Source organism: Protopterus annectens, chromosome 9.part0, assembly GCF_019279795.1.
Source record: "Protopterus annectens isolate FY-2018-M chromosome 9.part0, PAN1.0, whole genome shotgun sequence".
Lineage (NCBI taxonomy): Eukaryota > Metazoa > Chordata > Ceratodontiformes > Protopteridae > Protopterus > Protopterus annectens.
In genome coordinates, this window is record NC_056743.1 from 907,556,806 (window position 1) to 907,583,715 (window position 26,910).

At 44.8% G+C, this 26,910-nt stretch overlaps 1 protein-coding gene across 8 annotated transcripts in view; it reads right to left on the bottom strand.

The window, feature by feature from the left end:
* Window positions 1-26,910, bottom strand: part of NACA (nascent polypeptide associated complex subunit alpha) — a 464,777-nt gene that overhangs the window by 29,818 nt on the left and 408,049 nt on the right. The window lies entirely within an intron of this gene.

A 26,910-nucleotide genomic window follows, 5' to 3' on the forward strand; every position in this document is an offset into this window, starting at 1 on the left:
TGTTGCAGTATTCTTTCCCTCCCTTCTACCCCCTGTTACTTTTCTGTTTCCTTCCTCCTAGCTGAGGCGTCTTTCTTGCATCCTTTTCTTCCCTTTCTAGATGTACATTATTGCTTTAATTTGAGGTTGCTCTCGTTCTTCTGGGGCGCTTCACTTCTAGGGATTCAGGGCTTGTGTGTCACATGTGTACCTTGCATGTTGCAGGTAGGATGTACGTCTTTATAGTGTATGGAAGGCGTAAAGGCTTTGGTATGCTAGTCGAACATTTGTCTGTCCTTGGCAGGATATTGGAACTGTGAGGAATACTGGAACAGTGAGAATAGGACATCAGCTGCTGTGGTAAGACCTTGCATAACTGCACTTTTTCATGCAGGTGCTAGCTACTCCACCATGAAAGTTCAGTTGGCAGCTATCTCGAGTTTTCATATTGGTGAAAACCATATACCTATTCCATCTTTAAAACTGCTTAAGACCTTTTTGTGGGGTACTTTTGTACAGCCTTCTGCAAGGGAGCCTGTCCCACCCTGAGATATTACTATTTTACTCTAGGCATTGAGAAAACTTCTTTTGAACCTGCAACTACTAAGGCATTTAAATTCTTGTCTTGGAATACTTTTTTTTCTGATTGTGGTTGCCTCAGCAAGGAGGATTTCACAACTAACAGCCTTGTTGTGCAAACCACCGTATATGTTTTTTCACAAAGGTAAGAGTTTCTGAACAAATACTAAATTCCTTCCCAAAGTAGCTTGATTCTGCCTTGAATTAGACAATTAATCTGCTGATTTTCTTCCCTAATTTTTCAAACAAGGTTGAATATCGGTTACAATTGTTTAATGTTAATCGGTTATGCTTCTATTTACACCGTAGCAAGAACTTCAGGAAATCTGAGCAACTTTTTCTGTCCTTATCTAAAGCTAAATTGAGAGCTAATGTCTCCAAGGTTATTTTTCAGCTGCATCCTTTGTAGAGCCAAAGGACTGTCACTTCCTCATAAACCTAAAACTCATTCAACAAGGGCTGTGGCAACCTCAATAGCTTTCTTGTGTATGAAGTCCCTGTTAATATGTGTGCTGTGACTACTTGGTCTACTGTGCACACATTTCTCTCATTACATGCAGGACCTACACCCTAGGTCTAGGGGGGTCTATATTAAGTGATCAAAGTTTTAGTTAGTCGAGTAACTAAAGCTCGATCACTAAATGTCGAAAACGCAAAACCGCGAACGGCAGTTTCCACGCAGGGAAACAATTTCTTTGGCCGTTATGTGGATTTTGCGCTTTCTACCATGTGGAGGGCTCTCGGAGTTAGTATATTTAGTTCGGGCGGTGTAGGGGGCAAAGCCCCCTACTTAATTTGTGTTTAATGTTTTTATTTATTTATTTTTTTTTTGGTGGGACTAAGGCATTGTTTCCCTGTGTGGAAACTGCTGTTCACAGTTTTGCATTTTCGATATTTAGCGATCGAACTTTAGTTACTCGACTAACTAAGGCTTCGGTCACGTAATATAGACTCAGTCTAGGGCTTTGTTTCAATCCACCATCCTTCTGACTATCCTTCCATGAATCCAGCAGGGTTTGTAGTAGCTAGGAACTCTGACCCAGTAGTTGAAATGGACAGAAAAGACAGCATAAAAACTTTTTTATCTAATGCTGTCATAAAGCTAGATCCATGTAGTCTCCTGTACTCAACTTGTCCTTCTTGCATCCCCCTGCCAAACTGTCACTGTCTTGGGCTCTTGATTGAATGTACTGGACCTGCCTGGAGCCTTATCTTGCAGTCTTGGATTTTTTGCTGCACTTTCAGGCCTGTTTTGTTTGTGTAGTAAAGGAGAAGCTGTCTGTATAGACAGGCAACTTCGATCTGAGAAACTGTCAGAATGGAGGGAAATTATGTGTAGGGGAGGAGCCGGACCCTTTGATCCAAAAGTCTGAGGGTTGCCACCATCAGATCTAATTTATCCAATAGTTTAAAGAAGACAACACAGATATTCTTCGTGTTTCACTGTTGCAGTGATCACATTTGGGTTATCTGCTTGCAGTAGCCCTCAGTCGGCCTGATTAACAAAGTCTTGGGTCCTGCGTCAGTTGCTGTCCCTTCTTGGGTGACGTCAGGTCGTCAGGGGGTATAAAACATGCAGCCAACGCCATTACATCAGTCTTTCTTGCCGTGCGGTGCCCGAAGCAGAAGCGGTTCGCAAGTGCCGGTCGGCCAACTCCTGAAAGTTTCATTTTCGAGTTTCAGAACCGAAGTCTTCAACTAAAAGTTAAGTACCCCATTGGGGAAACTTTTTCTTGCTCTAAACCGATGTCAGTAAAAGTTAATAATTGCATTACTTGTGGAAAGCAAATACCTCATAAAGATTTTCACTCGTACTGTACTCCTTGTCTAGGCCCTGACCACAATGTACCTCACTATCGGTTTTGTGCCTTATTTAAACCACAAACTATCTGTCGTCGGTATATTTTCGCTTATAAATATTTTGGTGCTCGGTTCAATTATCCTGATATGCCTCCGGTAAGCCATCCAACTACCGACATTCCGAAAAAATGCAAAGACAGAGACAGGTCGTTTAGGTCCAAAGCTGCCGACAGTGCTTCTCCTAAGCCAGTCGCCAGTTCGCCGGTACTCAATGAGGTGCTTTCACAGCCCCCGATACCCACTATTTCAGATTTGCAGGCCTCTACTGAGACCCATTCGGAGTCCGGTATGCTGTGAGATGCTTCAACTGTGGAACCTGCGGATGTCTCTACCTTGGATGGGTCTGGAGCTGCTGTGCAGGCACTGGCTTCTGAGGGGTGTATTCAGGCCTACAGACTTGCGTATTAAACCAACGCCATCTTCCTCTTCAAGTCCTAAAACTCAAACCATGCCTAGAAAACTGATGCCCAGACCGCATGGTCAGGCCTCTATGCCTAAAAAACAAATGATAAGAATGGCTGAAGACCTTATTACTTTAATTAGGGGAAGCCAGCCTTTCCCCTCTAAGAGACCCAGGACTGAGTTTGCTTATGATACTTCTGATCAGGATTCTGAATTTTCTGTTTCCTCTAATGACCAGGATTTACCCTTATTTACCTATGAGGATTCTGATGCTGAGGACTCTATTCCCTCTTATTCCCCCCCAGGGGATTTCTCTTTGTGCTGAAACCTTGCATACTCTCAGGGAGCATTTTCATTGGGAAAGTCAGGATTTCTCTGATTCTAAAAAGAGGCTTAGGGATTTCTTACTCCTGCCCCAGCACAGGCCTTTAGCCATAGCTCCTGTACTAGACATTGTTGATGATGCCTTTTCATTTCAGAATCTAGCTTGGCCCCCGACTCTTTACCTCATGCTCCCAGAAAACCTGACAGATATTACAGGGTCCCTGACTCTCTTCCTTTTTAAAAATCCTACTGCGGATCCTGAGACCATTTCACAGGGACCCAAACACATTAAAGCTACTACTTCCAAAAATCCTACCCCATCTGATAGAGACTCCAGGGCACTGGATAGATGAGGTAAGAAGGTATACACTTCTGCAGGTTTGGCCATTAGGGCCTTAAACTGTCAGTTTCATATGTTAACGTATCATCAGCATGTTACTGGATTGCTTAAACAGAAAATTATGTTGATTCCTGATTGTGCGGAAAATAAGAATTTACAGGATTTACTGCACTCAGCTGAACAAGTTGGAAAACATACTTTGCAATGTGGTTTTGATTCACTAGAGGCATCTTGCAGGGCTCCTGTAACTGGGTCTGTACTTTGAAGGCATGCTTGGCTAAGGAGCAATCCTTGCCAGATCATGTTAAAGCAAAATTATTGGATGCTCCCTTAAACCAGGACCGCCTGTTTGGCAACAAGGCAGACGAAGTTCTTAAAAAGATGGAGGAAAAAGCTAAATCTATGCAAACTGTCAATGATTTTTTTACAAGTACAACCACCAATTTTAGTAGGCATTGGCCTTCCAAGAATTGGTCCTTTCCTGCCTCTTCCAGACCTTCTCAGTTCAAGCCCAGATCCAGCAGAGCTCCCAAGCTTCAGTCCCAGGGTACGCACAGGACTAAGCAGTGGAGGACCTCCACTTCCAAACCTGGGAGTAATAAAACTTCCCCCTATGGTAAACTGTCTCAATGACTTCTTTTTAAAACTTCCAAGCACTTCTCAACTGACTGCCCCTTTGGGGGAACGATTGCTCTTCATGCAAAGAACTGGGAGCTCATTATCCAGGACAAATGGGTTTTAAATATAGTGTCTCAAGGATACAGATTTAATTTCCACTTTTTACCAACACCAAGCGGGTGGCCAGATCTACCCCCAAATCAGTGGGCAGAGGCCCAGAAGCAAGTACTTTCTCTCTTAAGCATGGGGGCTATTCAGTCGGTACCAGAAGAGGAAAAGGGCCAAGGTTTCTACTCGAGACTTTTCCTGGTACCCAGAAAAGACATTTTATGGCGTCCTATCCTGGACCTGTCTACTCTAAACACCTTTTTGGTGATTCCAAAATTATAGATGCTGACTCTTCACCAGTTGCTCCCCATGCTAGGCAAAGATGCCTGGTTAGCAACATTAGATTTAAAGGAAGCATACCTGCACATCCCAATCAGGGAATCTTGTAGAAGATACCTACTCTTCAAAGCAGGCTACACGCACTATCAGTTCTTTGCACTGCCCTTTGGCTTATCTACTGCGCCCAGGGTATTCACAAAGTGCCTAGCTCCAGTCATTGCATTTTGCAAGCAAAGAAATATTCAGATATATTCATACCTGGATGATTGTCTAATTAAGGCAGAAAGCCAGGACATATTTTGAATCATCTGGCCTTTGTACAAAGGGTGCTAACCTGTCTGGGGTATACCATAAATGAAAATAAATCACACCTGGTACCCTGTCAGCAAATTACATTCCTGGGAGCAAGCTTGAATACAACTTCCCAGATGGCTTTCCTCACACCAGAGAAACAAATTCATTTGACAACCTACTTCAAACAAATGACCACAAAAACCCTGCTATCTGCAAGGCAAATACTTCAAGCCTTAGGGTTCATGGCCTCCTGCATTCTTCTAATTCCATATCCAAGACTGCATATGAGGAAACTACAATGGTATCTAAAAAGCCTATGGTGTCAACATTCACAGGAACTAGAAGCTATGATTCCTATTATACCTTGCCTGCGCCTAGAGTTCCTTTGGTGGGCAGAGGCCTGTCGCCAAAACAAGGGACTACCATTCACACTACCCTCTGCCGCCCAAACCCTAACAACAGACGCATCAGACTATGCATGGGAGGCTCACCTGGCAGGGAAGTGCATTCAGGGCAAATGGAACCCAAGTCAAATGCACCTGCATATCAGTCAAAAAGGAATGTTAGCTGTACAGAATGCTCTGACAGCCTTCAAGGACCACATTCTTCCAGGACAATTAATGGTAAAGACGGACAACACCACTGTTATGTGGTACATAAACAATCAGGGGTTACACATTCTTACCCCCTCTGCAGACTAGCCATGACATTGTGGAACACAGCCCTGAGCTACCAAGTGCATCTACAAGCTCGATTCCTGCCAGGAAAACTAAATACACTGGCAGACAAACTAAGCAGAAACCTCATGGACCCACACAAGTGAAAAATAGAACCAAGGAGTTTCAACATGTTGACAAGCAAATGGGGGAGCACAGATATAGCCCTTTTTTGCCTCCCCCAGAACTATCAACTGGACAAATTTTTCACAAGGACTCCCCACAAACAAGCTTGGAATGTGGATGCTCTGTCCTTCAGCTGGAAAAAAACATCAGTTTATGCCTTTCCTCCTCTGCCTGTGCTCTCCAAAGTACTACTAAAGATCAAACAAGACAAACCAAGGACGATTTTGATTGCACCAGACTGGCCACGCCAACACTGGTACCCCCTCTTGTGCAGTGTGTCACTGTTGGCTTCATGGCACCTGCCTCAGACTCCTACCCTATTGTCTCAACAGGAGAACCAGATTCTGCACACTCAGCTTCAAACTCTGAACCTAGCAGCCTGGCTAATTACCTAATCTCTCCTTTACCATCCCTCAGTAATCCAGTGATGGATATCATTTTAGAGGCAAGAAGGCCTAGTACTAGAAAATCTTATGCTGAAAAATGGAAAAGATTCTGTGCCTGGAACCAATCTCAAGGGATGAACACAGCAGTGCCCAATTTACCTCAGATTTTTCAATACTTAACTGAGATGCTTCACAAGGGCCTGTCTTTCTCCTCCATCAAAATTCACACCTCAGCCATTTCAGCTCATTATAACACAGAACCTCCCCTCTTCTCTCATCCACTGCTAAAGCAGTTCCTCATAGGGGCCAGAAATGTACACCCACCCAGGAGAGCTCCAACTCCAGCCTGGGACCTTAACTTTGCATTGGAAAAGCTCACTCTTCCTCCTTTTGAGCCAGCTGCAACTGCAGAGTTAAAATTTCTTTCTTGGAAAACAGCTTTCCTTTTAGCAATCACTTCAGCAAGAAGGGTATCTGAATTACAGGCCCTTATGGCAGTGGAGCCTTTCATCATCTTTCATGCGGATAGGCTGTCCCTCAAGACCAATCCCTCCTACATGCCCAAGGTGGTATCCAGTGTGGCCCTTAGTCAGTCCATTCATTTGCCAACCTTCTTTTCTAATCCACAGAACAAAGGGGAATGGATACTGCACTCCTTAGATCTGCACAGACAACTTAGATTCTACTTGGACAGGACTAAACCTCAAAGGAAATCTGAACAACTGCTGGTGGCATTTGTTGCAGGGGCAGAGGGGAAGGCTATTTCAAAGCAAACCATTTCCAAATGGATAGGCCATTGCCTTCATTTCTGCTACAAGCACCATGGAAAACCTATCCAACAGGGGATCAGACCCCAGTCAACCAGGGCTGCATCTACCTCTACAGCCTTTCTCAGAGGCATCCCTACCAGGGACATCCTAGAAGCTGATACCTGGAGTTCTGTACATACTTTCACCAAGCATTACCATCTAACAATTTTCTCTAAATCCAGAGCTGGCTTTGCCACTGCAGTTTTGCAGGGCCTTATAGCTGGTTCTGATGCTATCTAAATTCCTCCTCCCAGCCTTAGCTTTGGGAATCTACCCAAATGTGATGACTGTAACAGTGAAACATGAAGAACATAGTACAGTTGTGTACACTTACCATAAATGTAGATATTCGAGTGTATTCACTGTTGCAGTCCTGGTTGCCCTCCCTTCATCACCCTTATTTCTCTTGGCTATAACTATACTCTCCTTTACTATGCTCAAAAGCTTTTTGGTGTATTTGCTTTTTTGTTGGAGGTATAAATTTGTATATTTATAGATTTAATTGCTTCCCATTAGGGGGGCACCTGACATCTGGGGCAAGAAAAACTGATGTAATGGCATTGGCTGCATGTTTTATACCCCTGATGACCTGACGTCACGGAAGAAGGGACAGCAACCGACGCAGGACCCAGGACTTTGTTAATCAGGCCATCTGAGGGCTACTGCAAGCAGATAACCCAAATGTGATGACTGCAACAGTGAATACACTCGAACATCTACATTTATGGTAAGTGCGCACAACTGTACTGTCTGGCATTATGATAAGTAGTTAAATTTCATTTTACTATCTAGTCAGCGGATTTTATTGGTGTTAAGAAGAGGGGTCCAAGTTGAAACGTGCATTGAGTGCTTTTTCACTGTTGTGATAATTTAGCTCAAAATAATACTTTGAGGTAATTCATGGACTTGTGCAGTTGTTAACCATAATTGTGAACATTAATGTAAAATTGTCCTATCTCACCTTCATTCTGTACTTGTGGGTTCAGAACCAATCCTCGTTTCTGACTCAGCCAGTTACTAAAGCTCGAGGTCTCCAACTAGCTCATGGCTTATTCCCTATCCCATGATACTCAAAGGCATTCCCCAGATCTCATTTGCCGCTAAACAAATCGGGCATCCTTCAACTGGCTGTGGCTAAGTTTTTTTGAAAAAACTTGTTATATATACTAAAAGCTAAACTTTCTTAGTAGTTTACCTGTGTGCTATTATTTAAAAAGGTTTTTTAATCTTTTTTATCACAGTATTATACTGTGTTCATTACTTGTGGTTTTTCACTAGGGCCATCGTTTTACCTCTGGGCCTGCACCTATATCCCTGTCCACCTTTTCTGTTCTAAAATATTGTTTGAATTTGTTTTTTTCTGATAGATCTTACACTAATTTTTCGTGTCTCTTGTTTAAGTTAGAGAGCGTCTCAGCCCGTTTTAGTTAGACTTCTCACGCTAATAAGGTTGTCAAGTGTGGTGTGTTATTAGTTTGTCTGGTGTTGGTTTTTCCTTTCAAAAGGAGTTTGGATCCTTTCATTGAGTCAGCTTGTTTAAATTAGAGAGCGACTAACCAGTTTTAAGTTAGAGGGCCTTTTTTCTTCCATGTGTGGTGTGGTGTGTTTAAAAAATAAGTTAAAGTTTTAATTGTTTGAATAATTAAATAGTTTTTCTTCTGTTCTGATTTGGATAGTTCATTATACTGCTAATATTACTGTGGGATACTCTCTATTGATAGACATGTCTAAGCAATTAAGAGTCTAAATCCTCTGGGTTCAAGAAATGTTCTAACTGCTCCCAGAAAATGTCATTAAGAGATGGTCATTCAGAATGTGTTTATTGCCTCAAAGCCGTACATTTACAGGAGTCATGTTCCATATGTCATGCTTTTAGTTTGATGGTTCTCTTGTGAAGAAGAAACAAGCTCATTCTAAGGGGATTGTTGAAGACCTATTTTTTTGAAGTACTTGGAAGAAGGTCAGAGTACACTTAAACAAATCCCTTCTAGATCTGAGAAGTCTAGTAAAAGATCCTCATCCTCCTCAGATCAATCTGGACCTTCTCAAAAAATGTCAAGAATGTCTTCATCGGACCCAAAATCCATCAGGCCAGAAAAACCTAACTCTGTTCCTCCTGTTTTGGAATCAGTGGAACTGCAGTCTCAGAGCCATTCCCCTGTCCTGGAGGCGGTTTCTCCGACTTTGAGGTCACTTTTGTTACAGAGATCAAGATCTCCTGCCCCCTCTTCTCAGTCCTCCAGGAGTTTATCAGAAGAAGTTGTGGATCGCATTGTGCGGAGACTCTTGAGTACACCAGCACTAGCCAAATTGTTATCAGATCCGACCCAGCTGGCTTTGGAGCCAAGTGGACCTACCCCATCTCTATCAATTCCTCCTCCGACCCACCTCGAGGCCTCAGAGCCAGAATGCATGGAGCAGATAGTGGTGGAACGTTCACAGCCTAGACCTGCTCCAGGATCTCTGGCTCCAACCTCTGCTCCGACTTTCTCGGTGCTGTCTGAGCTTGAAGAGTCTAGGAGCCACAGCTCTCAGGTTGGGTCAGATTGGACAGTTTTCTGATCCGAACTTGCCTCTTTGGGCCTCGGCATGGATACGCTCAGCTTCTTCATCAGCTTCTGAGCCCAACCCCCTTGGCATCAGGGAAGCCTTCTAGCTCTTTGGAGCCAGAAGCTTTGTCGAGTCATGGGCGGGGGGCCTTCGAGGCGATAAGGAGAGTGCTGTCCCCACGAGCAGCCCCACTCTCAGGTCCAGTCATTCCTCCCCCAAAGGCACCAGTGTCCGTCTCAGCACAACCGATTCCACACAGTCATGGAGACCAAAGGCTTCATGATGCCCCAGTGGGCGAACCCATCTTTTCCGAAACCTCTCCAGAATGTCCTTCTGAAGAGGTCCCTTGCAAAAGATTATGCAAGAGGAAGCATTTGGACTCCCCTGAGGAGTCGATCACATCAGACACAGACCTTGATGAGTCAGAAGGGTTCCCACGGTCCCCCTCTGAGGATGTCTCCTTTACAGACATCCTAGAGATCCTTAAGCAGAGAGACGTCTGAAAGTCCATCACCCTTCTGATGAGGAGTCTGTCTACCTGAAGGCCTTTGGATCTCACCCTTCTGCCACTTGGTTGTCTCCACCTTTTGATGAACTTATGGAGTTAGTTTGCTGAAAGGCATGGATGTCTCCAGATTCAGTGGAGCCTCATGTTCTTTGTGTTTCACTGTTGCAGTCATTACATTTGGGTAATCTGCTGGCAGGTTGTCCTCAGTCGGCCTGAATTCCAAAGTCTTAGGTCCTGCATCGTTTGCTGTCTTCTCTTCCATGACGTCAGGTCATCAGGGGTATAAAATATGCAGCCGACACCATTTTCTTTAGTTTTTCTTGCCCCCGGTGTCAGATGCCCCCCAAAAAAGGTAGCAATATTATATATATATATATATATATATATATATATATATATATATATATATATATATACATGCATCAATATAAATTTTACCTTCATCTACAAGCAAATACACCACATAGGTTGTAGAAAATAGAGAAGGAAAGATAAACTTTAGAATGACAGGGGGATGGCGGGAGGGTAACCTGGACTGCAACAGTGAATACCCTCGAACATCTACATTTATTGTAAGTGTGCACAACTGTACTATGTTCTTCGTGTTTCACTGTTGCAGTCATTACATTTGGGTAGAATTCCAAAGCTACGGTTGGGAGGTTGTACCTAAACAGCATTAGGTGCGGCTATAAGGCCCTGCAGCACTGCAGTGGCAAAGCCTGCCCTGGATTTATAGAGTAGAAAGGCAAATGGTAATGCTTTGTAAAGGTGTGAACAGAACTCCAAGTAGCAGCCTCTGGAATGTCTTTGGTTGGTACTCCTCTGAGAAAGGCTGCCGAAGTAGCTGCAGCTCTGGTGGAATGAGACCTAATGCCCTTGGACACAGGTTTACCATGGTGTGAGTGGCGGAACCGGATGCAGTGGCTTATCCACTTTGAAACTGTCTGCTTTGAAATAGCCTTTCCTTCTGATCCTGCAGCATATGACACTAGTAATTGCTCAGTTTTTCTTAGAGCTTTAGTCCTGCTCAAGTAGAATCTTAGCTGTCTGTGTACCGTCCAAGGAATGCAGAATTCTCTCCCCTTTGTTCTGTGGATTTGGATAAAAAGTTGGCAGATGAATTGTTTGGTTAAGAGCCACACTGGAAACCACCTTAGGCATAAAAGTAGGATTTGTCCTCGGAGACACCCTGTCTGGGTAAAATATGATAAAAGGCTCTACAGCCATGAGGTCCTGTAGCTGTGAAATAATAAGAACTTTATATCAGCGGTAGCAGCTGGTTCAAATGGAGGCAGGGTGAGCTTTTCCAACACATAATAGAGGTCCCATGCAGGTAGTGGTGATCTTCTAGGAGGCCTTAAATTTTTGGCTCCTCTAAGATACTGCTTTAGTAAAGGATGAGAAAAGATTGGTGGCTGTGTATTGTAATGAGCCAAAATGGAAGAGGAATGGATTTTGATTGATGAGAAAGATAGGCCTTTGTCAAGCATCTCAGTTAAGTATTGTAATATCTGAGGAATATGTGGATGTTTATCGTGTTACCCTGCTGCAGTCATCACACTTGGGTTATCCTGCCGTCAGGCGGTCCCGCAGTCAGCCAGAGTTCCAAAGTCTTGGTCCGGCGTCGGTTGCTGTCACTTCTTCCTTGACGTCAGTGTGCCAGGCGTATATAAGAGGCATCCAACGCCATTTTCTCCAGTCTTTCTTGCTGCGCGGTGCCCGAAGCAGAAGCAGTTCGCAAGTGCCGGTCGGCCGACACCTGAGTTTTTCGAATCGAATTTCAGTCCAAAGTCTTCAATAAAGCTAAGTACCCCGTTGGGGAACATTTTCTTGCCTCAGTCCGATGTCAGAAAAAGTTAACAATTGCATTTCTTGTGGGAAGCAAATACCTCATAAGGACTTCCATTCTTATTGTATTCCTTGCCTAGGCCCAGACCACGACGTCACAGGCTGTTGGTTTTGTGCTAGGTTTAATAAACGAACTATCAAACGCCGTTTTGACTTTGCATGACATTACTTTGGTAGGAAATTTAATTATATCATGCCGTCGGAGCAGCCGACGACCAGCATGCATAAAAAACACAAGGATAAGGACATGCAGCCTAGGACCAAGCCAGACTCCGAGGCCTCTGCTGGGCCTGTCGCTGGTTCTCCGGTTTTCAGTGAGGCACCTACGCAGATCCCGGTGCAGTAGAAACACCTTCGGTTGCAGAAGGTGTCTTCAGACCGACTACACTCACTATTAAATCTTATGCTAAGCTTAAAACTAAAAAAGACTGTGCATCAGTCTACAGTTCAAGGCCCCATGCCTAAGAAACAGATGCTTAAGGTGGCTGAAGATTTGATTACCCTAATCAGGGGTTCCCATCCCCCTCCAGATAAAAGACCAAGACAAGAGGAGGATTATGCTTCCTCTGACCAGGTTTCAATTTCCTCAGATTCTTCTGAGGAACAGGATTACGCTTTTCCCCCTTATGAAGACTCTGATGCTGAAGACTCTATTCCCTCAGCATCTCCCCCTGAAGACTACTCCTTTGGGGAAAGTTTACACACCATGAGGGAACATTTCCACTGGGAAGGACAGGACTACTCTGATTCAAAGAAAAGGCTCCGAGAGTTCCTTTTACTACCCCAGCACAGACCACTTGCTATCCCTCCAGTTTTAGACATTGTTGATGATGTTTACTTAGAGTCTAGTCTAAATCCAGACTCTCTACCGCCTGCTCCAGCCAAACCAGACAGATACTACAGAGTACCTGACTCACACAAATTCCTTTATAAAAGCCCTGTGGCTGATCCAGAAACAATTTCCCAGGGTCCCAAGGGTGCTAAAGCTTCTATGGCTAAAAATCCTGTACCCTCTGAAAGGGATTCCAGAGCCCTAGATAGATGGGGAAAGAAGATATACACCTCAGCTACTCTGGCTATGAGAGCATTAAATTGTCAGTTTCACATGCTGAAATATCAGCAATTCCTAATGTCTCAATTAAAACAAAAAATGAGCACACATTCTGAACAGTCTGAATTCAAGGAAATGCAGCTGAACAGGTGGGCAAACATACTTTACAATGTGGATTTGATTCATTGGAAGCTTCATGTAGAGCAGCTGTTACTGGGTCTGTCATATGTAGACATGCTTGGTTAAAAGAACAAACCCTACCTGATCATGTTAAAGCAAAATTATTGGATGCACCTTTACAGCAGGATGTCCTATTTGGTGTTAAAGCAGAAGAGGTTTTAAAGAAAATGGAGGATTAGGCAAAGTCTATGCAGATGGTCAAGGATTTTTTACAGGTACAACCCCCTCGTTTCAGCAGAAATTAGCCAACAAAAACTGGTCCTTTTCAGCTTCTGACAGATCACAGAGGGGCAAATACAGACGCCCAAGGGGCAGAGGTCAGCCCCAAGGCCCTTACAAACCTCGCCAATGGGGTACTGCTAACCAGAAGGGAGGAGAAGACAGGCCCCAAGCTAGCAGAAGACAAACACAATGACTCACCCCTCAAATTACCAAGCAAATCTCTCTTGGCAGCTCCCTTGGGAGGAAAATTAGCACTTTTTGCAGACAGCTGGCACATCATCACAAAAGACAAATGGGTCCTAAACATTGTCTCACAAGGATACAGATTCCACTTTCATACCTTGCCAAGGATAAAAGGAAGGCCAAACCTGCCACCAAATCAATGGGCAGAAGCACAAAAACAAATTACAGCTCTCATGGACATGAGAGCCATTCAACAGGTACCTACACAGGAGCAAGGACAAGGATTTTACTCAAGACTCTTTCTAGTCCCCAAAAAGGACAAAGCATGGAGACCCATTCTGGATCTTTAAATTCTGAACACCTATCAGCAAGTACCAAAATTCAAGATGCTAACACTACAGCAGATTCTTCCCATGCTGGGCAAGAAGGCTTGGCTGGTAACTTGGATCTCAAGGAGGCATACCTGCATGTCCCTATCAGACAAAATTGCAGAAGATACCTCCGCTTCATTGCAGGTTCAACCCAATGTCAATTCTCTGTACTGCCCTTTGGCTTATCTACTGCGCCCAGGGTCTTCACAAAATGCCTGGCACCAGTAACTGCATACTGCAGACAAAGAGGAATTCAAATATACCCATACCTGGACGACTGCCTTATTCAAGCAGAAAGCAAGGACATTATTTTAAAGCATCTGGCATTTGTCAAACACCTTCTAAGTTGCCTAGGGTACACAGTAAACGAAAAGAAATCAAAACTAGTGCCCTCACAAAACATAATATGCCTGGGTGCCAGCTTGAATACAATGGCCCAGATGGCTTATCTCACGCCAGACAAGCAACAACAGCTGACTCAATACTTCAAAATAATGGCAACAAAGACCTAACTCCCTGCAAGAAAAATTATGCAGGCCTTGGGATTCATGGCATCTTGCATACTACCAATACCATTTGCAAAACTGCATATGAGGAAATTACAATGGTACCTGAAAAGCATATGGACTCGGCACAGCCACAGCTTAGAAACAATGATACCACTCATTCCCTGCCTTCAACAGGAGTTTCTATGGTGGGCACAGGCATGTCACCTCAACAAGGGCCAGCCTTTCACGTTACCCACAGCCAGGCAAACTTTAACAACAGATGCATCGGACTATGCCTGGGGAGCACACATGGCAGGACAGTGCATTCAGGGCAAATGGACTACAGATCAAAGGCATCTGCATATCAGTCAAAAAGAAATGCTAGCAGTACAGAATGCCCTAACAGCCTTCAAGGACCTCTTACACCCAGGACAACTAATAATAAAGACGGACAATACCACAGTAATGTGGTACATAAACAAGCAAGGGGGCACACATTCCTACCCCCTATGCAGGCAAGCAATGACCTTGTGGAACACAGCACTGTCTTACCAAGTTCAACTACAAGCACAATTCCTGCCAGGAAAGAAAAACACATTGGCAGACGACCTAAGCAGAAACATCATGGATCCCCACGAGTGGAAACTAGATCCACAAGTATTTGCAATGATAACTCAAAAAAGGGGACGCCCAGACATAGATCTGTTTGCCAACCCCCAAAACTACCAACTTCAAAAATTTTGCACAAGGGCATTCCACCCACAAACTTGGAAAGTGGACGCCCTCTCATTCAGTTGGAAAACATTAACAGTGTATGCCTTTCCTCCGCTGCCTCTTCTAGCAAAGTTACTGCTGAAAGTCATATTAGAGAGGCCACAAATGATACTCATTACACCAGACTGGCCACGCCAGCACTGGTATCCAATTCTAAGGAACATGGCCCACGGCCCACCATGGATTTTACCACAAATTCCTCACCTGCTCACCTAGCGAGGCAATCAGATTCTACACAGCCAGCTCAAGACTTTAAACCTGGCTGCATGGCAAATTACCTAAACAACCAGCCAACACCTCTATCCAAAGCTGTTATGGATGTCAATCTGGAGGCCAGGAGGCCTAGCACCAGGAAAACCTATTCAGACAAATGGAAAAGATTTTGCGCCTGGAACTAGGCTAAAGGCCAAAATCCCCTTGATCCAAACATTCCTCAGATTCTACAATATTTAACTGAGATGTTGCACAAAGGACTTTCCTTTTCATCTATTAAGATCCACGCCTCAGCAATTTCAGCCCATTACAACACGGATCCTCCTTTATTTTCACATCCACTCATAAGACAGTACCTCAGAGGGGCTAAGAATATAAGACTGCCCAGGAGAGCACCAACACCTACTTGGGATCTCAACTTTGTTCTGGAAAAGCTTACATTGCCGCCCTTTGAACCAGCTTTTTCAGCTGATTTAAAATTTATTTCATGGAAAACTGCCCTGCTGCTAGCAATAATTTCAGCTAGAAGAGTTTCAGAGCTACTAATGGCAGTGGAGCCTTTCCTTATTTTTCATCAAGACAGAGTCTCTCTACGAACTAACCCTTCCTTTATGCCAAAGGTAGTATCCAGTGTGGCCCTAAACCAAACCATTCATTTGCCCACCTTTTTTCCAGATCCCCAGAACAAAGGAGAAAGACTCCTGCACTCTTTGGACATTCACAGGCAATTACATTACTACTTGGATAAAACTAAGGCTTTCAGAAAATCTGACCAGCTCTTTGTAGCCTATGCTGCAGGATCACAAGGAAAAGCTATCTCAAAACAGACCATTTCAAAATGGATAGGACATTGCATACGTTTCTGCTACATGCATCATGGGAAACCGGTACCTGCTAACATTAGGTCCCACTCCACCAGGGCTACAGCTACATCAGCAGCCTTTCTCAGGGGGGTGCCAACCAAGGATATTCTGGAAGCTGCAACTTGGAGTTCAGTGCACACCTTCACCAAACACTATCACTTACATCTATATTCTAAGACTAGAGCTGGTTTTGCCACTGCAGTTTTGCAAGGCCTACTAGCTTCTTCTATTCCTGTTTAACTCCACCACCCATCCTTAGCTTTGGGATTCAACCCAAGTGTGATGACTGCAGCAGGGTAACACGATGAACATAGTACAGTTTTGTACCTACCATAAATGTAGATGTTTGTGTGTTCACCCTGCTGCAGTCCAGGTTACCCTCCCTCCATCCCCTCTGAACTAACTAGACTTATTTATACCTTTCTATCCTATACAAGTTCTGTGGTGTATTTGCTTGTGACTGAAGGTATTGTTTTATTTTTATATGTATATTTTTATATAGCAATATGTATTGCCTACCTATTGGGGGCACCTGACATCTGGAGCAAGAAAAACTGAAGAAAATGGCGTTGGATACCTCTTATAGACCCCTAGCGCACTGACGTCAGGGAAGAAGCGACAGCAACTGACGCCGGACCAAGACTTTGGAACTCTGGCCAACTGTGGGGACCGCCTGATGGCAGGATAACCCAAGTGTGATGACTGCAGCAGGGTGAATACTCGAACATCTACATTTATGGTAGGTACAAAACTGTACTTTCTGCTGTATCAGTTTCTTGTGCACAGAATGTCTTCCATTTGTCAGCATAAGATTTTCTAGTACTAGGCCTTCTGGCTTCCAAAATGACATCCATCACAGCTCTACTGAGAGGTGTTGTTTGTATGATTACATGATTAGCCATGCTGCCAGGTTCAGAGTCTGTAGTTGATTGTGCAGGATCTGATTGTTTTGCTGGACAGTAGTTGTGGTCTTTGAGGCAAGGTCCATGCTGGGTATTGAGACATTTCTTAGGATTGGGTACCAGTATTGGAGGGTCCAGTCCGGGGCAATTAATATCATCTTTGGCTTCTCTTGTCTGACTTTTAGGAGGACCTTGGGTAGAAGAGGCAGAGGAGGAAAGGCGTAAACTGATAGGTTTTTTTCCAACTGAAGGATAGGGCGTCCACTTTCCATGCTTGTCTGTGATAAGTCCTTGTGCAGAATCTTTTCAATTGATAATTTTGAGGAGAGGCAAATAGATCTATGTCTGGGCTCCCCCATTTCTCTGTTATCATGCTGAAGACTTGTGGATTTAGTTTCCACTCGTGAGGATACATAATGTTTCTGCTTAAATCGTCTGCCAGAGTGTTTTGTTTTCCTGGCAGGAATTGAGCTTGAAGATGTATTTGGTAGGTCAAAGCTGTGTCCCACAGTGCCATGGCTAATCTGCAAAAGGGGTATGAGTGTGTGCCCCCTTGCTTGTTTATATACCACATGACTGTGGTGTTGTCCGTCTTTATCAGTAGTTGTCCTGGATGAAGTAAGTCCTTGAAGGCTGTTAGGGCATTTTGGACAGTTAGCATCTCTTTCTGGTTGATATGTAGATGCATTTGTTTTGGTGCCCATATGCCCTGAATGCATCTTCCTGCCATGTGGGCCCCCCAGGCATAATCTGATGTGTCTGTTGTTAAGGTTTGGCTGGCAGGGGGTAGAGTGAAGGGCCGTCCCATGTTTTGGTGACAGGCCTTTGCCCACCATAGAAACTCTTGTTGCAGGCAGGGAATGAGAGGAATCATTGTTTCCAGACTGTGTGAATGTTGACTCCATAAACTTTTTAGGTACCATTGAAGTTTCCTCATATGCAGTCTTGCATATGGAATTAGCAGGATGCCATGAAGCCCAGAGCCTGCAGAATTTGTCTTGCAGAAGACTGGGTTTTTGGTGCCATCAGTTTGAAGTAAGTAGTCAGTTGCCTTTGTTTGTCTTGCATGAGGTAAGCCATCTGGGCAGTTGTATTCAAGCTTGCACCCAGGAATGTTATCTTTTGAGAGGGTACCAGTTGTGATTTCTTTTCATTTATTGTGTACCCTAGGCATGTTAGAAGCCTTTTCACAAACACCAGGTGTCGAAGAAGAGTGTCCTTGTTCTCTGCTTGAATGAGACCGTCGTCCAAGTAAGGATATATTTGTATACTTCTTTGTCTGCAAAATGCAATTACTGGTGCCAGGCACTTTGTAAAGACCCTGGGTGCAGTAGATAAGCCAAAGGACAGTGCAGAGAATTGGTAATGCATTAAGCCAGCCTTGAATCTGAGGTATCTTCTGCACGACTGTCTTATTGGGACATGCATGTATGCCTCTTTTAGGTCTAAGTCACCAGCCAAGCATTCTTGCCCAGCATGGGCAGAAGCTGCTGCAAAGTCAGCATTTTGAATTTTGGAATGTCCAGGTATGTGTTCAGAATCGATAAATCCAGTATTGGCCACCAGGCCTTATCCTTTCTGGGTACCAAGAACAGTCTTGAGTAAAAACCTTGTCCTTTTTCCTGCTCTGGTACTGTCTGAATGGCCCCCATATCCATGAGGGACGTAACCTGTTTCTGTGCCTCTGCCCATTGATGTTTTGGTAGATCTGGCCAACCATTTGCCATTGGCAGAGTGTGGAAATGGAATCTTTATCCCTGTGATATGATGTTTAGTACCCACTTGTCCTGGGTTATTAACTGCCAATTTTGAGCAAAAAGTGCTAATTTCCCCCCTATGGGTTCTGCCAAAAGATAAGTGCTTGGTGTAGGCAGAGGGTAGTCATTGGGATTGCTTTCTGTAGGTTTGCGCTTTATCTCCTCCAGATTTGGAGTTGGATGCGCCCCATTGCTTTGACCTGTATGAGTCTTGCGCCTGGTATCTGGAACCCTTGGGGCATCTGGATTTGCCCCTTTGAACTCTGACACAGGAAAGGACCAATTTTTTGTAGGCCAGTGTCTACTGAATCTTGGTGGCTGCACTTGTAAGAAGTATTTAACAGTTTGCATAGACTTAGCTTTGTCTTCCATTTTCTTTAAAACCTCTTCTGCCTTAATACCAAACAGAGAATCATGCTGTAAAGGTGCATCTAGCAATTTAGCTTTAACATGATCAGGCAAATTTTGTTCCTTTAACCAAGCATGCCTCCTAATCACAGATCCGGTAACTGCGGCCCTGCAGGAGGCCTCTAAAGAATCAAAACCACATTGCAAAGTATGCTTTCCAACTTGTTCAGCTGCATGCAATAATTCCTGCAATTCTTTATTTTCTGCACATTCTGAAATCAACATCATTTTCTGTTTCAGCAATCCCATAACATGTTGTTGGTACTTAAGCATATGAAATTGACAGTTTAAGGCCCTGATTGCCTAGGTTGCAGATGTATAAACCTTTTTTTCCCCATCTGTCCAGTGCCCTTGAGTCTCTGTCAGAGGGGGTAGGATATTTTGCTGTTGAGGCCTTAACTCCCTTTGGATCCTGTGAAATAGTTTCAGGATCAGCAGCAGGGTTTCTAAATAAAAATTTGTGAGTCAGGGACCCTGTAATATCTGTCAGGCGTACTGGGAGCTGGAGGTAAGGAGTCAGGGGTCAAGCTTGACTCCGAAAACACATTGTCCACAATGTCTAAAACGGGGGATGGCTAAAGGCTTGTGCTGAGGGAGAAAAAGGAAATCCCTGAGACTCTTTTTTGATTCTGAGAAGTCTTGACTCTCCCAGTGAAAATGCTCCCTCAAAGTATGCAAGGTTTCTCCAAATGAATAATCCTCAGGAGGAGATGCAGATGAAATACACTCCTCAGCATCAGAATCCTCATAGGGAGGTAAAGATAATTCCTGATCAGAAGAGGAATCAGAAGAAATAGAAACCTGATCTGAAGATTCATAATCACTGTCTTGCCTAGGCCTCTTATCTGGAGGGGGATGGGGTACCCCTGATCACGGTAATAAGGTCCACAACCATTTTGATAATCTGTTTTTTAGGCATAGAGGCCTGTGCACGTGGCTCAGGCATCGTTTTTTTAGTTTTAGAAGTTGCTTTTGTCTTTGATTTTGCAGCTGTCGTCAGTTTGATATACAAATGTTGAGGTTTGAATACACCCTCAGAAGACGGTGCCTGCTCAGCGGCTCCGGACCCATCCGAGGGAGATACATCCGTTGGTCCAATACCTTGAGTATCTTGCAGCATGCCGGACTCCACATGGGTGTCAGTAGAGGCCTGCGGAGAAGCTTCGTCATCGGTTTTGGATCTCGACTGACGTTCTCTGTCCTTTTCTTTGCGTTTTTTATGTACTCCGGTAGTTGGATTGCTATCAGACGACATTTCTGGGTAGTTAAATCTGTTTCCAAAATACTTTGATGCAAAAATATACCGACGCTTAATAGTGCATTGGTTAAATCTAGCACAAAACTGACAGCCAGGCACATTGTGATCAGGGCCTAGGCAAGGAATACAGTATAAATGGAAATCCTTATGAGGTATTTGCTTCCCACAAGTAATACAATTTTTAACTTTTTCTGACATCGGTAAAAGGGAAGAAAAAGGTTTACCCAATGGGGTACTTAGCTTTAGTGAAGACTTCGGTTCTGAAACTCAAACTCGAATATTTCAGTAGTCGGCCAACCAGCACTTGCGAAATGCTTCTGCTTCGGGCACAGTGAATACATTCAAACATCTACATTTATGGTAAGTGTACACAACTGTACTTTCCCTGGAGGCCAAATAAATTGATTACATCCCCTGATGAAAAGGCATTCCTTACAAAAGGTGTCCCAGTAGATGCTATGGTGGTGGCGGCAGCAGCCACCAAGGAGGAGTTATCAGAAACGTTCACTTCTGTCCATACCCCAAATAAAGAGTCGCGTACGATGGACGGATACAGAAAGTGCATGTTTTCTTCAACAACCTTCATTCTCGGGTCTCTGAATTATCTTACGCACTTCACTAGGTTACAGCAAGATCTCCTGAAAGAGCTTGGAGATATTCTCCAGGGTTCAGTAGCTGTGGGGGTATCAGATAAAGTGTCCTTCCAGCTCACCACCTTAAATTCAGTGGTCAACTCATCCATGAGGCTCATTTCTTATGCAGCTGAGGGAGCAAGTAGGGCAGCGGCTTCAGGAATTTCCCTTAGGAGACATTCCTGGATGCTCTTGTGTAACTTTGTGGAACCCTTCAAGTCATCCTTCGTTAATGCCCCCTTTGACGGCTCGTTTTTGTTCGGGCCAAAGGTAAAATAGACACTAACCAGGTGTGAACAGGAAGGAAAAACTCTCTCTGCCATTGGAGTCCATTTTTCCACACCTTCTAGGCCTTATCCTAAAGGCCAAAAGGGAGGAAAAATGTGGTTTTGAAAATCCTAGAGAGGTTTTCAAGACACACATGGTGAGCCTTCCCCCAGGGGCAGAGTGGGAAGCAGTAATGGAAGACGCCAACCACACAGCAGAGGGAGTCCACAGAACCAGGGCAACAGAGGATCCTTCTTTGGTAAGCCCTTTCAGCGCTCCTGAAAGGAGGCCCATCTGTCAATTATCCATGTACCCAGATGCTTGGCTAAAAATAAAAGACAAGTGGGTACAAGGCATCATATACAGAGGTTACTCAATACCCTTTTCAATTCCTGCCCCACACACAAAAACATTTCCGTACATTCCACCCAGTCACAGGAAACAACAAACTAGAAATTCAAAAGTTGCTAGACAAAAGAGTCATCCAACCAGTCCCCACAGACCAGATAGGATGTAGGACTTAATCAAGGTTCTTTTTAGTTCAGAAGAAAATGGGATCGGAGACCCATACTAGATCTTAGCAGACTAAACAAATCTGTAAAAAAGACAAAGTTCCGGATGGTTATACTGTAGTTGATACTTCCCTTTCTGGGAAAAGACAATTGGATGTGCTCTAATAGACCTCCAGGATGCATACTACTACATAAAAATGGACAGGCCATCCAGGAGTCATCTGCACTTTCATCTGGGGGCCAGTCACTACCAGTTTCAAGCTCTGTCCTTTGGTCTCACCACAGGCCCCCAGAATGTTCATCAAATGTATGGCAGTAGTCACTGCTCACTTGAGATGTTTAGGATTCCGGGTGTTTCCATATCTAGATGACTGGCTCCTGACCGCCACCACCAAGCATCTATTAACGCAGGCAAAAGACACCACTCTGTTACTTTGTTCTCGTCTAGGGATCACGATAAACTATGAAAAATCTCCATTATTACCATCTCAACATTTCACCTTTATAGGTGCAGATTTAGACACTATAAGAATGATAGTAAAGCTTCCAACAGAAAGAGTGTCAGCCCTTTGGGTACAGATTCGGACCTTCTTTTCAAAAGGAAGACTCGAGCAAGGGCAGTTCTAAAAGTGCTAGGCACCATGACAGCAGCTATAAACAGAATTCTACAGTGGCTGCATTTTACTAAGTGGTCCATGCAGGAACTTCCATTGTTGCACCAGACCATATTAACAGAGTCTTGCAAGAGAGACCTTTCTTGGTGGCTTCACTCAGATCAAGTCACGTCATGTCGACCTTTTGTTCTTCCACAACCGCTTGTCTCAGTGACCACAGATGCTTCCCAGATTGGGGGGGGGGCATTATCAGAGAAGAACAGTCCAAGACACTTGGCAGGATCATGAGGCCCACTTGCACAGCAATGTCCTAGAGATGAGAGTGGTGCTTCTTGCATTGCAGGCATTCCAAGACTCTCTCCCACTAGGAACGATTGCGATCCAAATGGACAATATGTCAGTAGTGTGGTATGTAAACAAACAAGAAAGAACCAGATCTTACCCCTTTTGTCGAAAGGTCCTAAGAGTATGGCACTGAGCAACCTCCTACCAATGCTTTCTGGTAGCAACGCATATCCCACTGAAATTCAGCATGATAGCAGACAAACTCAGCAGGGCAATACTGATGCCTCATGAGTGGTCCCTAAAACAAGATGTAGTGGAAATGATTTTCCAGAAATGGGCCCAGCCTTGCTGCAATCTCTCTGCCACTTCCATGAATGCCAAATGCAGCAGCTACTTTGCCCTAATCCCCCCTCCGGGGGAATCCCCAAGGGATGCACTTGTACACGATTGGGTCTTGGGTCTCATCTACACCTTCCCTCCTTTTCCATTGATTCCCAAAGTCCTTCAGAAAGTCAGCACATTGGGAAGGACCTTAATTCTTATAGCCCCTTACTGGCTTCATCAAATTTGGTTTCCTTTCTTGTGGCCTCATCTTCAGGAGGAGCCTTGGATTTTGGACCCAGTGCCGGACCTTCTGACCCATCCGTCGGGAATGCTCCATCCATCTCTTCAAACCCTCAAGTTGACAACTTGGCTGCTCCAATTCCAAACATGGCCAGGCTACCTGACCTTTCACCGTCAATACAACATATCCTGATTTCTTCTCACAAAGCCTTTACGAGAAGATTATATCTCAGCAAATGGAAAATATTTTCCTCCTGGGCCTTACAAAATCATACTGACCCCCTTTCTGGATTTATATCTTTTTAATGAGGGAGTAGCTGCAGCTGCTATTCAAGTACAATTTTCAGCAATCTCTAATTTTCATTTTGGAGGGGGACTGAACTTTGTCCCACAGACTTTTGTAAAGCTTTCTTAAGCGGTACTAACCTGTTAAGACATCCCATTAAACCATCTCTACCTCCATGGAACCTAAATTTTGTTTTATCCCATCTAATTCTTCCCCCCTTTGAACCTCCATCTTCATGTGACTTGAAATTCTTAACCTGGAAGATGATTTTCTTAGTAGCTATCATTTCAGTTAAGAGGGTTTCGGAATTTACAAGCATCTATCAAACCTCCATATATGCTGTTTCACAATGACAGTCTCACTTCACACAAACCCATCATCTGAAGTTGTTAATCTTCTTCCTATCCATCACTGATGGGTTCGGTTCCGAGCCCTCGGAACCGAGTCGGCCTTATACCAAGCTTGCGTGCACCAAAAACTCTCGAGCTAAGCTGCTACCCACAATGCCCTTCACTCAATTACCCCAGATCTTGTTTGCCACGCAGCCATATAGCAGCATTTCACTGAGCTCTCCAGCTGTGACATATTTTTTCAAATTTTTCAGTATTTGTGAGTTCTTTATCAGTTTGTTTTTCTCTAATTTCACACACAGCTCTACCCACAGGTATTTCTTTTTCATACCATTGTTGGTATTGATCCGTTTACCCTTGTGGTATTCCCAATACCATTGTTGGTATTTCCTCTCTCTCTCTATAACTTCTACTTTAGTGTGTGTGTGTGTGTTTCTTCTGTTATGTTGGAAAAGAAAGAGACTACGGGGTTTAAACACTGCTCTTCTTGCAGTGGTAAACTCCCGAATAGTGATTTACATGAAGAATGTGTGTATTGTTTGGGGGTTCCGCACATATCGGCGAAACCTCCTTGTGACATTTGTGCCAGCTTCAGTCAGCAGACGCTGAATGAAAGACGAAAAAAGTTAATCCTTAAAGGCCTGCTTCCTTCGCCTTTTTCTGAGGCTATTTCTGCATCAGAGATCTCATCCCCTCCTTCTGTAGTCAAGAAACGTCCTCGTTCAGACCCCTCTTCTCCAGCCGGTGATAGGGGCAAAAGTCATAAGCACAAGGCCCACAAGACTTCTACTGAGCACTGTATCGCCTCCTAGGTTCCAACCACCTTGGCTCTGAGTTTGGCTCCAGTGCTTCATACAGAGGTCACCTCATAGGAACCTGTCCCGGCTCCAACGACTACGGTGCCCACTACAACATTGGTTCCGACCAGTTTGCCTGTTTATACCTTGGCACCGATGTCTGTTCCGACAACAACTTCGGAGCCGCTGTTGACCTCCACCCCAGTTGTGACCTTGGCTCAGAGCTCGTTCTCGGCTCTGACTGTTCCCCTGCTGCCGGTTTCCAAATTGGAATCATTGGTGCCATTTTTCAATACACCATGGATCCAGTACTCCCCGTCTGCAGATCCATTTGCCGGACAAGCCTTCAGCCCCTTTTTGGACCGGCCTGATTCCCCCTCAGGGGCATCAGTAAGGTCCACCAGCAGCCTATCAGAATTGGATGTGGTGCGCCTCTTTGATCAGCTGCTGATCACCAGGGGGAATTACAAATTGTCCTAGAGCCCATCCCACTCTGGGCTTTGGGTCTATTACCCCATCGACCCCTACATATTCTCCTCCGTTGGATCCCTTGGTTCCAAGATTCATATTTCCGACATCTGCGAAGAGGACCCCTTACCTCGGTGCCAACAATGACCGTGTCTGAGGCTCCAAGGCCCCTTTGGGTGTCGGTTCCATTGGAACCCACCTTTCCTCAATCTCATGTTTGGGGGTGGAACCCTCGGTTCCAGCCACGGTTCCGATTGTGTTGCTGGTTCCGTCTTCAGGTTCGAGGGTGACTCCTGCCCCAGTTTTGTTTGAGGCTCTATTCCTGGGAGTGGACCGCATGGAGCGGGGTATGACTTTGGTTCCGAAATTGTCTTCTTTGGTTCCAGGCTCCCATTCCTCTTCAGGTGGGCTTGCTTTCCGGGTGATGGAGGGGGTGCTTGCTTCGAGCAACCCTCCTACGTCGGACCTTCCACCCGTTCCCACTGAGCTGCAGCTATCAAAGGCCACCACCCCAGGACTCTGAGACCACAAGGCCCAGGAAACCCCAGTTCAGGGTATTTCCCTTTCAGAGTTTTATTTGGATGCTCCCACTGAAGAACCCTCTCGGAAACAGACATGTAAGAGGAAACACATGGACTCCCCAGAGGAGTCCCTTACGGAAGATATGGACTACGATGATGGGGAAGGATCCCCATGGTCACCCCCTGATGATGGCTCATTTGGAGACATCCTGGAAATCTTGAAGCAGATGGGTGACTGGAAGCCCTCCAATCCTTCCTCGGAGGAATCCATATTCCTGCAGGCCTTCTGCTCTCGGCCCTCTACTTCTTGGGTGACCCCCGCCCCGCCAATGTGTTGGTCAAGCTCATCGTGCAGCAGGCTTGGAAGAATCCTGACTCCGTTGAGGCCATCCCCAGGAGATCAGATAAGATAATCTCCCCTCCAGAGGATCAACCCCATTGGTCTAGAGGTTTGCCGGTAGATGCTATGGTGGTGGCGGCGACCACGAAAAAGGACCTTGCGGAGGAAAGTCCTGCTGTCCACCCGCTCAACAGGGAGTCCCGGGCAGTGGACAGGTTAACAAAGCGAGTTTTTGCATCAGCAACCTTTGCTGTCAGGTCTCTGAACTTTTGCACATTTTAAGAGGCTCCAAAGAGATCTCATCACCAAGCTCTCTGGAACCCTCGCGGGTCAAGTTTTGGATGGGGCACGTGATAAAGTTGCTTCCCAACTTGCTACCCTAGAGTCAATTTCCAATTCATCCATGAGGTTGCTGTCACATGCAACTGAAGGAGCGGCTAGAGCTGCTGGTGAAGGCGTAGTTATGAGACACCACACCTGGATGTGCATTTGTGACCTCACTCACTCCTTCAAGTCTTCCTTTTTAAATGCCCCTATTGAACTATCAGCTTTTTTCAGTGCTAAGTTTAAGGATACATTAGCCAGGTGCGAACATGATGGGAAGACCTTGTCTGCCATGGGTCTGCATTTTTCCATACCTCAGCGCTCCTTCTCCAGGAACCAGAGGAGTGGAAAGATGTGGCACAAGAAGTCTCAAGGTCCTTCCTATGAGGCACATGATGAGGACTCCCCCAAAGGCAGAGGGGGTTCCAGTAATGGAAGATGCCCCTTTCGGGGCAGAGGGGGTCCCCAAAATCAGGACTCCAGAGATTCTTTCTCAGGAAGACCGTATCAGCGTTCCTGAAGGGCTGCCCAATTGCTTTCCTCTGGAAGTAGTC